Raw genomic sequence first — 15,101 nt, 5'->3', positions numbered from 1 at the left:
AGAAAATGTGGTCAGAAGGAGGGGGTAGGAAGGTATGGTCTTATAGAGGGCGTTGAGCTAAACAGAGGTGAGGGGAGCTGAAGAGACAGGGAGAGTTGAGAGGAAGCACACTGCATACCATTAAAACAGCAACATTAAGTAGAACGAATAGCAGATTTTCACTCATTGTGCGCATACGGACTATTGGAAAAATACGTGACTAAATTTATAGGTTATTTGGGGGTGTACAAAGTGAGAAATTTACTAGATAGAGCTGCAAAGTCCAGCAACAACTATGACTCTAACCATCCTGTGCATCGAATGAAACTAAGCTTGGACGCCCAATTATGGTATGTGATTCTATGCTGAATCGCTAATCGTAGTATGTGGTAGGTGGTGACGTGCGTCGCTCTCGCTAACGCACGTCCAAACACTTTAAATGCGTGGAGAAACCGGGAGAACGCGCTGGTCAGGTCATACTGGCATGTGTTAGGACACCATGGAAAACATGTGGTCTCTTGATGTCTCACTGAAAGATAACGTCACGGAAACCTCAAAGGTAGAGCACTGCTACAAGCCTTACTACGTCAGATAACCAATACCAACTGGCCAAATTAACGGCTGAAGAACCCAGAGGTGATCGTGCTGTGAATCTAGTGGCATATCATATCCTTAAGCAATCATCCGGACCCGTATAATGAAGATGAATGCAATATTATAACGTTCATTGTTCTAGGAACCTCCACACTCGGATACGTCCAAATGATACTCTACGAAGGACTGGGACTCGGTGCCACTCCTGTGTCCAGAGCTGTAGTTCCGCACTCCAGTTTGCTCGACTCTCTCTGCAACCACGTCAAGAGAAGTGCAACAATGAGCTCCGTGCTGACAAACTGTGGCTTTCCGGATGATGTCACACTGTTCAAGTGGATACTCGTCGGTATGAACAAGGCCGTTTTGTGACTGACGGTACATATCGTAGCTGTATGGTACTGCACAGCTGAGTGAACAACAAGTCTGTAAGTATAGCCTTTTCGGCGCTAGCAGCGTGGAGCCAACATGGTATTGAGTACTGCTCCACAGGGACCATTACTTCCTTATTCGGATGACAAACTTGAGATACACGTCAACTCAAACAGCAACGGAGCCGAATGATAAACCGCTGTCTCGATAGGTCACGAGCATGGCACTATCGAATTTTAAAATTCATTGGTTGACGTGTACCCTCCCCACACGTGCATAACAGCTTAACTCTGAAACAGCCAACATGTAAGTGCGATATCTGAATTATTAACTCCTTGGGTTATCTTTCCTTACACACGACAGACACTAACACTCTGAAACGCTTGTAAGGCTGTTGCGGAGTAGGCTGTTCTAAGGAATAACTATTAAGAAAAAAAAAATCAGCACATCGCGCCATTTCCGAGTTAATTAGCGTCGAAGTTATCCAGCTGGGACGATGGGTTCATAAATTCAAGCGCCCCACAGGAGACGGTGTCTGAAAATCGGGCAAGGCAGCGATACCAAAATTGGTCTTGGGATGATACTAAGGATCGAATCTGAGCCAAAGGCTGAACAGCTATGAGAACGACTGACACTAATTGTATCTGACAGGCCACTTGAATTTGCGCACACAGCGGCCTGATTGGCTAACGTCAGTGCTAATTAGCTTGGAAACGGCGCAACGGATCGAATATTTTTCTTAACACTTATTTCTCAGTAGAACCTACCGTGTCCAACCTTACAAGCTTTTTAAGACTGTTTTGCGTGTGAAGTACATGTCATGCAGTTTGACATTTGCTTCATTTCTCCTACATAACGCTGTAATTTTAATGTTCAGCACTGCATTTTTTAGTTTATTTCTGTGAAAATGTTGTCTGATTTCTCATAGATGCTAAGGAGGGAATACTAAGATGATCTAAAGTTAGTTAAAAATGATTGGCTCCTTAGACTCTGAAACTGAGATGTCCAGAGAGATATTGTGGTGTGCCTGATAATATATACAAGACTTAAGAAAAATAAAGTTGCGTTAAAAGGATCTGACGGCTTGGAACGATAACGTAACTAGTGAAAGATGTTTGTAATTCTCAGGTATAAGCTATTGGGGAAGACGGATGTAGCTCACGCAGAACACGATGGCCGATGCGCAATGACAAGTTTTCGTCCAAAGTGCTGGGCGAGTTCATTCGTTTGTTCAGAAGGGAAGGCCGACAGTGTCTGGAACATTTCGGACACTCGGCGATTACGGAATCGAGGCGCACGCTCTGCAACCATTCTCAAACGATTCTACAGAAACTCTTTGGTAAAAAAATTCATTTTTGCTTTACTTATTCCTTTTATGTCAGGTTCACGATGATGTGCGCATAATGTCATTAATGGTCATGGTTATTGTGATATTTAAACGAATGAAAGACACTGGGCGAGATTTGAAAAAGTTTGCAGTGAAAAATAGAGATCACTATGTTTTTCTGTTTGACGCATTTATATAACATGCTGCAACATATGAAATTTAGCTAATATATTGAATTTTTCTTTAGACTTGGGTGGAGGTGTCTTCCTATCACCAGTCTCGAGAAAACTGACCTGACGTAGCACACTCATTTGCGATCACACCGCGCCAGCGATAAAGCCAGAGTCAAATTTCAACAAAACATTCCTCATGTTTTATAAACGGTTTGAGATATTGGAATGAAATTTTGGCAAATGATAGCATGCAAAGAGGAGACTGTTTTGCCATATGGTTACTACGCGAAACTTTCATTATCTACCGTGTTATTCCACTAACTACATACTTTTTTGATGAAAGAATACTATTTTTAAGTACCTTCGATAGCTGGCGAAACGAGAAATGCTATGGGTTTTGGAACAGCATAAGTGAAGATACTACACATTTATTTTGTACGGAGAATGTGCATTTTCATAAGCTACTAAATTAACTTTCCCGTGGTTCGTCACTTAATAAACCACTGCATCTACACAACGTGTTAGTGAGGCGAGACTGTGTAAACTTCGCTGTGTTTTAGCAAAAGAAGCAAATTTTAACATGGCAACCAGAGAAATGTGTAGTTTTTACTCAAAATTCGCCACTCATGACGCTTCTCTGAAAGTTACAAATGCTTAAGAAGCCAGGAGAAAATAAATCGCTGCATATTCGGCGAAAGTATTTGAATCGTGAATTTGCAAAACGACTTAAGTCCACATTTTCATGGTTTTGAGTTATGGGCACTGCAATGTTCCAATACTCAACAAGCCTCGCATAATACCAAAGGGTCTTTAGTCCCTAACTTCTGTATATTAATTCCAGTAACAGAACATTCGTGTTTACCGGCAAAACAGCCTTAGTCCAGGACTTAAGTTGTTTTGCTTATCAAGTAATGATAATTGTTAAGAGATTCATGTATAGCTTTAAGTTGGTAAAAGTCTATGTTACTTTTGTTTGTGTTAGTTGAAAACGAAAATGGCGTCTAACAGCAGTTCTTTATATATTGGTGTTGTTGAAAATGAAGAAAATGACCAAAAAAGGAGGAAAAGAATGAAAAAAGCTGCAGAATACAAGATAGCTACAATAAAGCGTGCTAAGTTTAAAGAAATGGACCACGTAAATCATGTGGGGAAGTTAGTTTCAGCTAAACAAACAGGACCTGCTTGCAGGTAAGCAATTTGGATTTAATTTTGTTTCAAAATATTGTAGTACACAGTATTCTTGTAAACAACATTGTAACTGACTGAGACCGGTAAATTACTAGTAATGCAGACTATTGTTTATGAAAAATTGTCATATACTGTATTTCAGATGCAGGAAACAATGTCTCAACATGATTTCCGAAAATGCATTGTTAGAAGCAGTTAATTACATGACAGATTTTGACACTAATTACATGACAGATTTTGTCTTATGGGGAGAAACTGAAAGCATTGCCAAAAGAATACGAAGATAAAGGAAAGACGAGCCTGGTACTAGGGCAACTATGTTCAAGTATTATGTTAAAGATTCAGACAAGCAGATAGAGATATGAAGAAAGCCTTCCTCAGTGTTTATTGTGTTACCGAATCCAGGATGAAGAGACTGTGTAAGTTGCTGCGTCACTGCAAGTCTCCTAAAGACCAACGTGGAGAACACAAACCAGGGAACGCAAAAGAGGCTGATAATAATTGCTTCTATTCATACCCGAATTGCATGATTTCCAACTAAATCAACAAACTATGGAAACACAGATGTTTTCTACATACACAGTGAACGAACTGTGAAAACTGTGCATGAAATGTTTCTTGTTCTTGTCAAATATCCCTGACAGTAACGTGTCTTACCGCTGTTATCACAGATATTTCAATAACTATTTCTATTTGAGATTTGATAGGTCCAGTGTAGACACATGCATTACGTGTGAAGAACTGAATGTTAAAGTGAAAAGTGGTGAACTAAATGATTATGTTTAACTTGTAGCCGCAGCAGAACTCCTAGTTCACAAAGGTCGCAGCAAAAAGTTGTACAAAACACTAGAAGATGCAACCGAGTTATGCACTGAGAGAGAGGAATTTCTTGCTTTAACATCTGACTAAATGCAAAATTTATGCTTGCCTAAGATACCAGTTCAGGACATGTATTATTATCGTCAATTGACAATTCTAGGTTTCTCTGTCCATAACATGAAAACTAATACAGTATAATTCTACATATATCATGAGGGGCAAGCTAAGAAAAGTGCACACGAGATATGCAGTTTTCTCCTCCACTATTTCAATACCTGTGTCTGATATAGTGTTAGGGAATTCTGGTTGTTTTGTGACGTGTGTCCAGGCCAGAATAAGAACAACACTCTCATTAGGTTTTTAATGGCTATAAGTGCTCAGGGGCGTATTTTGAACATCAGACTCCTTTTCCCTACCAGAGGACACTCCTTTCTGCCAAATGAGAGGGACTTTGTAGTGTAAAGACAACTGAGTCGTGTGGACAGACTCTACACAATGAAAGACGTGTGTGAAGACATAGTCAGCTCTAGTGCTAAAGGAAATTTTAGAGCTACAATCGTCGAAAGTGACAATGTTTATGATTGCAACAGCTGGTAACCACATTATTATAAATAAAAGCCAGTTCCATAGAGACGTCTGTTAAGGACGTTCCTAGATATAAAAAGGTGTCTTTCACTGCTTCAACTTTTATGGAATTCTACTTTTCTGCAGAACAGATCGGAATAGTTGAGGCAAAACCATTCATAAGAGGAAGAATTCAACATTCTTTCATCCTTGGGCCAACATACCCACACATCCCACAACTGTCACAGAGGCATGCTTTTCCAAATGGTGTGTGCCCAATCAACGAAAATAAAATTAAAGATATACTCAAAGTGCTCAAGTACATTGCCAACCCTAGTGAATCCGAAGCACTGTATGAGAAAATTGCAGCTTGGGAAACAAAGACAAATGAGTAAAACTGCAATTTCGCTTTGGAAATTTTGTCTTGTATGTTCATTTCCCTGGATTTACTGTTCTATGTATTCTGAAAGTTTTTACCATGAACAAAATATATTATTATGTGTTTATCTACCATAAATTTTTTTCATAAGGAACAAAACTGAAGTTAATTTCAAAAACTATTTAATTCCTTCTTTTTTAAACCAAAATTTGAACATGAAGAAAGTACAAGTTCATGCTTTTGTAATGACAGTAGTTACAATGTATGTAACATATAATGCAATAAGTAGTGCAATATTCGCTTCCATGAGATAATAGGTAGTATTTTGTTGCTTCTGAAAATGTACCTTGGGGGACTTAAGTCGTTTTGCAAATTCACAATTCATTTATAGATACTAACCAAAGCAGAGGTGACACAGTAAATCTTTCTGACTGACCACTATGCAAGTATAGGTGCGGATACCCACCCCGCCCCCCTTAATATTTACAGAAATTGTGAGTGTACGCTTCAGCAGTCTAGAATGGCACTTCCCTCCCCCCCCCCCCCCCACCAGGTCTTGGCATTTCCCCTACAGTGCCTCCCCTTAACCATCTCCACTACCGCTTTCCCCATACATACCCTGCTGTCTGCCCATCTGACGGCCATGGCATTCTTCGCACACTATAAGAGGGGACAATTACAATAGCGATCAAGAACTAAGTGCTTGGATTAAGAAATGTCAGACAAGGGTGCAGTATTTCACTTTTATTTCTCAATCAAAACATCGAAGAAGCTGTAATGGAAACAGAAGAAAGATTCAGGAGTTAGTTTAAAATTCAGGAGAAAGGAAGTCAGTGATAAGATTCGCTGATGACGTTGCTGTCCTCAAGGAAAGTGAAAAAGCATTGCAGTACCCATTAACAATTTAATAAACACATAATGTTGAATGAAAATAAATAAAAGAAAGGCGAAAGTAAGGTGTAGGAAAAATGAGTGTAGCTTTAAATTTAACATCAAAATTGCAGATCGCGAAGTAGAAAAGAAGGAATACTGGTTCCTTGGAGGTAAAACGACACATCACAGATGATGGAAGGGGGACATGAAGAGCAGATTGGCACAGCAAAGAGATCGGAATACACTGGTTGTGTTTAGCACTCTAAGATGAAGACTTCAGCAGAGGAGAGGATGTTTCGTGGGCTGCATCATAATTAATAGGCTGATAAAAGAAAGCTGGTATGATGCCGTCGACGATCTACTTAGAGCTTATCTCAGTCTCAGTTGCACAGTGTGTCTCTTTCACAGTCTCAACTTCAAAGAAAAACGATATTTACAAAAGCAGTGGCACTGCTCTGTTAGCTATGGAACTGTTTGCTGTGGCATATTAATGGACGACTACTGTCCGATCTAGAATTGTCTTCTTACACTTTCACAAGATTAACCAAAACTGGACTACACAATAGCAGTAGATGAGAAAGTTAAAATGGTTGAAGTCTTATGAAGGCGGATGGGATAAACAAGCTGCATGGAGACGAGACGCCGGGACCTGGCGCCCGCGGCTCTCCCCTCCCACCGCGCCAATTCCGCTCGCACCTGATTGGCCCGACCGACGCCGAGGACGCAGAGAAGCCCGTGGTCCCGCAGTTATAAAGACCCGGACGAGACGTGAAACCATCACTTCGCCTGAAGATGGCAAGTCAGAAACTTGCCGAAACGTTGCCAGAGAACGATGCATTGTCTCGGCTGTCAACCCGAGAGGATTTTATCATCGAGATTCGCCAAGAAAGCCAGCGTTCTCATATCACTGCATGAACTTGTTTATAGACTAAGTAAACTGAACTCTCATTTTAGATGTCCTTGGGGAACACAGAATTACTGATGAGTCGTGTACTTCAGTACAGGAGTGGAAAGTTACAGGGAGGGTTTTTAGAGAACAGGGAAGTGACCAGGGAGAGGCAAGCTATGAAACGGGAATTGATAAAATATTTTGAAAGTAAGGACAATACTGTACATTAAAAACTGACATTGCTGCATGAGAAGAAGACACGTAAAAAGTATTATTCGAAGAGAGATATTATAACAGACGACTCTCAGAGTCCATAACACTAACGAAAAATTGAACTGGGAAGAGGTACTGTATCCTAGGCTTTTTCCACTTGGATGCCCTCGCTGCTTTTCTAGACCGACACTTCGTTCTTAGTGTCTCTGGGTGTAGTCTGTCGTGGTTTCTCTTTTCATAACAATACTTTTTACACGTGTTCTTCTCACGTATCTATGTCAGACTTTTAAATACCACATAGTTCTGTAATGTATTTTACTTTTACATCATTTTATCAATTTTTGTTTTATTATTTGCCTCCCTCGTTCCTCTACCACCGTTTCTGTAACTTGTCCCTCAGCTATTTAAGTGCCACCACCTTCTACATCTCATCGGTTGTGTGTTTTTTTCAGGGTTCCTGACATCTAAATTAGTGTTACATATATCGATTTCTTAGATTGAAAACAAGTTTATACATTGATTTTGTTATTACGTTTTTTCTTGAAGAGTTGTTTCTCAACATTATTTAGTTCATTTGAAATATAACTTTTTTTAATTGTAAACAAGTTTATGTAACATTTTTTTTATTATTTTGCTTTTATGAACATTCTGGGCGAGTTGATTTGCAACATTCATAGATTACACTTGCTGTGGATGATGCCTTTGCTACATTTTTCTCTATCTGACTAATTCAGTTGTACTTTGTTTTAAGGTACTCTGGAGATACCTTCGATTGTGGTCTTGGGGACCGAAACGGGTAGTGGTTTTTGAAATAGAAAGAGAAGTGCAACGGGTTCTGGCAATGTATTCAAAATGCATACGTTTATGTTACATTTTCTTTACATTCTAGTCGATACATACATAAATACACAAAAGATATAAGTTACATTAGGTCAACATTACGTACAAAGTGTATCACTAAAGATAGCTCTGGTAATTAGAAATGGAGAAAATTTCCGTCACACAGTTTGTTGTAAATGTATTCCAATGCCAGGAAACATTGAGGGCGGAGCTCCTGCGCTGCCTTTACGGAAAGAGATGTTTAGGACTAAAACCCTGACTGAATACAACTGTGTACCAAACCTGACCTGAACCAGAAACTTAGCTTTTCAAGCGATATTCTCTTACCGGCTGAACTATCCAAGTATAGTTCATGACCCCTTCTCACAGCTTCAGCTCTACCACTGCCTTTTCCCTACTTTGTAAACATAAAAAATCTCTTCCGCATAGTTCGCTGCACTGGTGCTCCCTTCTTCCAAAATTGTTGCCTTACCAAATCTCAAGAGCGATTTTAAGTCCGTTCAAATGGCTCTGAGCACTATGGGACTTAACTTCTGAGGTCATCAGTCCCCTAGAACTTAGAACTAGTCAAACCTAACTAACTTAAGGACACCACACACATCCATGCCCGAGGCAGGATTCGAACCTGCGACCGTAGCGGTCGCGTGGTTCGAGACTGTAGCGCCTAGAACCACTCGGCCACCCTGGCCGGCTATTAGCGCCTGTGAAGTATTTAGCAAATTGTCTTAAACTTACATAAATAACTTGGAGAGGGGTACAGATTGTTTAACTGGTTGCCGACACTACGGCTCGAAATAGCCGTCATTACAGGGCGTTTGTGGTCTTGGAAATGGCGCTGCTTGGAGCGAAGTGCCTTAGTTAAGACAGGGAGCAGTTCCACTTGTGTTGGCAAAGACACAACTGATGAAGTAGTCGACACTGTCCACATGACAACAGGCATTACGTGTTCCACCTAGAGATACTTATTGCAAAAATTCCACAAAGAGTCCTCACACTGTTCTGCAGTCATTAGAAGCTGTGTTTATTTTTGTTACCATTAATTACGACTAGTTACTACTTTGTTGGGTGAGTGTAAGATGTGTAAGTACTGTGAACCCAATGTAACTAAGCATCAAGCAAAAATGTAAGTAGTGCAGAGAGTAGTAAGTACTTTGGTTAAGAAGATATACCTAGTGTCTCACCTACAAGTTAACAGGTACTATTTCTCAGGTGTCCCGACGAAATTTTGTATCTAAATTTTGTAAGATGTAGGTTGAGTGGTTCCAAAGGCTGTTTATTATTAAGAAAATTGTCAAATAAAATGATTTTATAGTTCTCGTAGTTGTTTAGGGTGTAAATGTATTTGTCGAATTAATAACAATGTATTAATTTAGTCTGGGATGATATTAATTTAAAAGATGTTTACTTACGGTGGCAATAAAACAAAATGAAAAACCATTATTTCCAGCAACAACAGGCTAACCATATTGGGACTATTGGGTCTGTGAAATTAATACGGAGCCGTACACTCTACTCTTACAAAACTCTCCTGAGATTTTTTTCTTAAATGTTGTAGCCCGAAACTCTTATTAAACAGAATTAATCAAAGAGATGATGAGTTCGTTTAGTGAGACAATATCCAGCTGGTGAAGTATTTCCCTAAATACGCGGAAAGCTTCGGAACATGTTACATAACAGAAAACTTGTAGCTGCAGTTGTATATAAGTGAGGTGTATCAAGGAAACTGTATATCAAGGAATGCAAGAGTACTCTGGGCTAATGTTTATTTGGCTCCAGTGCAGACACCAAACAATACGTACCTACCAAAGCAGGAAACGAAGCACCTGTGAATTATCATATGTAATGTTTTTTTTCCTCTATTAATTGCTTTTATTAAAGGGAGAGTATTCACCAGTTCTACAAATAATAAAATTCTTATAACGATATTAGATTTGACATCAGCAGATTAGACTCCAAGCTTCCCAGCCTCTAATTAAAGAGATTTGGTGGCTAACATTCTTAAATCATGAGACAGTGCTGAAAATAATATTTTTTTCTTAGTCGGTGTTAAGGTTAAACCTTATAAAAAAATCAGTGTTAACAGCTTGGATGACGCACGTTATCTACACGATATAGGTCTCTTTGACTCAAGTCGTATTATCAGAACGCAGGCGTTTCAAATGCGATTACCCGTTCCTGCATTCAGTGCCGATACCGAAGTTAAAACATTACACTGACCTGTTAATCGCTGAAAACTGTGATGATCAAGTTTGAAGATACAGGCTAAAACGTGGGCAAGAAACGGGAGACACGGGATATCATTTCAAGCTGTGATTACAACCGAATGTAAAACCAATACTCGAGCTTTAACTTCTGCACAAAAGTGGCGCAAAAATTCCTAGACGAATTGACATTTCGGAGATGAATTTACAGCGTACATTTAGGATCACGAAGAAGAGCTATTGTCACACAAACAGCCTTAGAATGGAGACCAACAATTTTTGAAATACTGCAAGAATTAAGAAATTGGATTCTGTATAGAGCAAAATAATTAAGCCTGGCTGTGATATGTTCTACATCCACTTATCAAGCAATATGAACACACAATGTTGTTGTTGTTGTGGTCTTCAGTCCTGAGACTGGTTTGATGCAGCTCTTCATGCTAATCTATCCTGTGCAAGCTTCTTCATCTCCCAGTACCTACTGCAACCTACATCCTTCTGAATCTGCTTAGTGTATTCATCTCTTGGTCTCCCTCTACGATATTTACCCTCCACGCTGCCCTCCAATACTAAATTGGTGATCCCTTGATGCCTCAGGACATGTCCTACCAACCGATCCCATCTTCTAGTCAAGTTGTGCCACAAACTTCTCTTCTCCCCAATCCTATTCAATACCTCCTCATTAGTTACGTGATCTACCCACCTAATCTTCAACATTCTACTGTAGCACCACATTTCCAAAGCTTCTATTCTCTTCTTGTCCAAACTATTTATTGTCAATGTTTCACTTCCATACATGGCTACACTCCATACAAATACTTTCAAAAACGACTTCCTGACACTTAAATCAATACTCGATGCTAACAAATTTCTCTTCTTCAGAAACGCTTTCCTTGCCATTGCCAGTCTACATTTTATATCCTCTCTATTTCGACCATCATCAATTATTTTGCTCCCCAAATAGCAAAACTCCTTTACTACTTTAAGTGTCTCAATTCCACACAATAACAACTCATTTATTCAAGAGTGAACTGATGCATAAATGCGGGATACAAGTAGCGTGAACCAATGGCTGCATTACGGTGCGTTTTCACTGTGTCTTACATTTATTTCATTGTTGGTCCGATCTCCCGCAATGCTATTCATGGAGATAAGTTTTAAAGCTATTTATTGTACGGATAAACATAATATTACGTTTAAAGTTTCTTGCACTCACATTCAAGCAGAGTGGAACACATTAACACATCATATGCCTTGTCTCAGAAGTGCTACAACGGAAATTTGACCTTAGCAGTGCGGTGCACCTGTTTCTCGTACGAAAGGCCACAGAAAATACACATTGTGACTTCCCGTTGTAGACCTCCTCCAAGTCACAGAGATTAGCTAAAGGTTCTGACCATGTTGAGAGATACTTGCAGCCATTTTTCGTCTCCATTAACAATTGAAGTCTTCTTCAGTACTGAGCAGTAATGGCCGTACGTTGTCCCAAGTCTGTTGTTATGAGTTTCCGCCATCAAGCTGAAAGAGTGTCGTCGTAGCTTCGTTATGAACTGCTCTACGTCTTAAATAAGACACTAATTTACATATACGCTCTTGGGTTATCGTATATCAAGGAATGTCAGTGAATTCAGTTTAAAAACAGCACAGGACATCAAGCGGACAAAGAAAATTAACATGCTGAATTTGAGAAAACTTAATGGAACTAATAGCAATTCCTTGTAAATTTCCAAATATTTCACGTTCGTTTCCCAGATTCAAATATTTTTTGGAACAGGCGATCTGTTGACTGTTGTCCAACTAATCGAAGTAACATGATTTCTTGCTCTAAAGGGTCATCAATCAGAAAGGAAATGTATATACTAAAAGGTAAATCATCTGAGCAGACCAAAGTAGATGTTTTATAAATACAATGCACCATTTATGTCAGTATATTATTCAACCTATAATGTTATGATCGTAGTATTAGTGGTTAAACTCTCTTATGGCACCTGGATTTACACTCCAACATCTCTACGACTCCCTACAGATTCTCAAACACCATGCAATCCTCCTAGCCTTCCTGTGTCGGTCAGTCCCCCCCCTCCCCCCCTCCCCTCCTCCCCCCCCCCCCCCCCCCCAGAGCGATCGTGTAAGAACTTATCGATTTCCTCTATCTTCTGACGAAAACTTTTGGACACTTCCGAAAACCTTGGCACCAGTCACCTACCATTTCATCCCCATGCTCGTACTCTGGCGCATTTGTATCAACACTTCCCCTCTCCACACCCTGTTCTAATGAAACGTTAACTACGTCCGCCGTCCTGACCACGAAGTCCGCCCAGGGCTCTACCGATCTATGCAGCTTCTGCGGAACACCCTTCATCCTTTCCATGTCTGAATTCGTCCTTCCCCTCTTCCTCTCTCTCCCGTTTCCTAAAGCTTGGACAGTAGTCCTCCTTCCGAACTCTTCCGTCGCCTATTCCTCTCAAGAGACTCTCCCTTTCCAACAACCCTCCTCATCGATTGCTCACGTCCTTAAACTTGGTCAAGTAAAGTGAAATGCTTCGGCTTTTTAAATAGATTATCATCAATTTTCAAGATACAACAGTATTATTCATAGAATCTTGAGCATACAACCGCCCAAGTTAATATTCTTTTTTTTTTTTAAAAAAAATAGCCTTTATTGCGTTTTCAAATTTTTTAGAATATTGTACTTTTATATTTTATAAATGTTCACTCCTTATGGGCGGCAATAAAACAGAGCATCGTTCGGATTCGCCCTAACAAACAAAGAAATTGAACAACAAAAGAATTTAAAAAACGCGGTGTCAGTCAGTTTCTCCAGTGAGGTAATTTACGGCTGCCAGTAGTTCTTGCAATGACTAATGCTACAGAACCGTTTGTGTGTTCCTTCGACGACTTATACCAGTACTTCATGGGTGTATTATCTTATGTTTAATAAAAAAAACAGTGTGCTGACACTATCAATACACACATCGTACTTTCAGCAACTTGTACCAATTGTACAAGTATAGGATTCCGATAATCATAGGCGTAAACGAAGGATAAATTGGGAAAAAGAAGTAATTTCATGGAGAAAAAGTAAAAATTTGACAGTTGGCCAGTCGACGAAGGGCCTTAAGAGCAGCTGAACAGAATTGGTAGTGTCTTGAAAAAGGATTACAAACTGGATATCAGTAAAGGAGGAGCAAGATTAATGTAATGTAATGTAATCGAATTAAATATGATGATGCTGATAGCAATAGATCAGGCAATGAGACCTAAAAGCAGTCAATGAGTTTTGTTATTTGGGCAGGAAAAATACTGATGATGGCAGAATTAGAGGGGATACTGCAGATTGGCAATACCAAGAAAAGAATTTCTGTAAAAGAAATGTTTTTTAAATCGAATGTAAATTTAACAGTTACTAAATTTTTGCGGGAGGTATTTGTATGCAACGTAGCCTTGTCCGGAAGTGAGTTGTGCACGATAATCATCACAGAAGAGGATAGAAGCTTCTGAAATGTTCTGGTACACAAGAATGTTGGGGAATTAGAAGAATGGATAGGTTCTGGATTGAATTGGGGAGAAAGGAAATTTATGGTGCAGATTGACTAAAAGAAGGTGTCACTTAATCGTCTATTTGGCAATAACGAAAGTGTGTGGGTTACCACTGTGGAGGGAGACTAGAGCTTGAAAGCAGTAAGCAGCTCCAAAAGGATGTAGGTTGCGGCAGCTATGGAGAGTGTAAGAGTCTTGCACGGTATCAACTACCGCGGTGAACTGCATCAAAGCAGCTGAAAACCACAATATCAACATACAATGTGACACTCTCATGGAATGTTTTCAGCAATCTTTTTTCGCCGAAAGAAATCGTGAAAGTATTCTGATGCTGTAGGGAACTTCTGCAGTTCTTGTGCTGCACCTAGTTCTGCTAAAACGACATCCGCTAGTTGATTAAAATACGATCTGCGTAGACAGGTGGAAGGAGGTCAGGATTAAAGACATCTTACTAAAGAGTATTCGCATGGTACATGTAGCGAATCGTTCTTAACAAATATACTGATAATTGTGACTCTTCGCTGTTCTTTGTTGCATTCTACTATTCTATTTGTTCTTTGTCAGGGAGGCTTATGTTACAGTAACAGTTTTCATTAATTTAGAATGATTTGACTACACACACAATTTCTCTTAACCTTCATCAGTAGCACCTAGCCTACTGTTTCAGTTTTCATTGATCAAGCGTTCTCAATTACGCAGTGGTGCACTGAAGAAAAATCTCACTCTTAAACAGTGCAAACGCATAATATGATGGAAGACGTAAATGTGAACACGAGATCAGTAGCCTTTTAACCTTTTTGCTGGAAATCTAGGCTATTCAAGCTTCTCGAAATCTCGCTTGTCGTTGAATTACTCGGAACGCCAGTCAGCGGACAGGCTCGGAGTGGAGCGGATTCTTGGCATGTGTCACGCCCGTGACGCATCGCCGACTCTACTCTAACGAGCACGCGTATCACGTTACGCGGATGAGGTAATTTCCCTGATGTAATTGCGAGAAGTATTCCGCAGCCGACATAGAGCCGTCTAGCTGGAGGAGTACACCGAGAATCCTACGCCGTCACCGAGGCACGTCGTTAGGCTTGTGTCGAAAATTACTTAACTCATGTTTCCGCCCGGAGTTCACTGAAGCACGCCACGCAATGAGGGACTAACT

Source organism: Schistocerca serialis, chromosome 2 (assembly GCF_023864345.2).
Source record: "Schistocerca serialis cubense isolate TAMUIC-IGC-003099 chromosome 2, iqSchSeri2.2, whole genome shotgun sequence".
NCBI classification, from domain to species: domain Eukaryota; kingdom Metazoa; phylum Arthropoda; class Insecta; order Orthoptera; family Acrididae; genus Schistocerca; species Schistocerca serialis.
Note: the sequence above shows the minus strand (reverse complement) of the source record.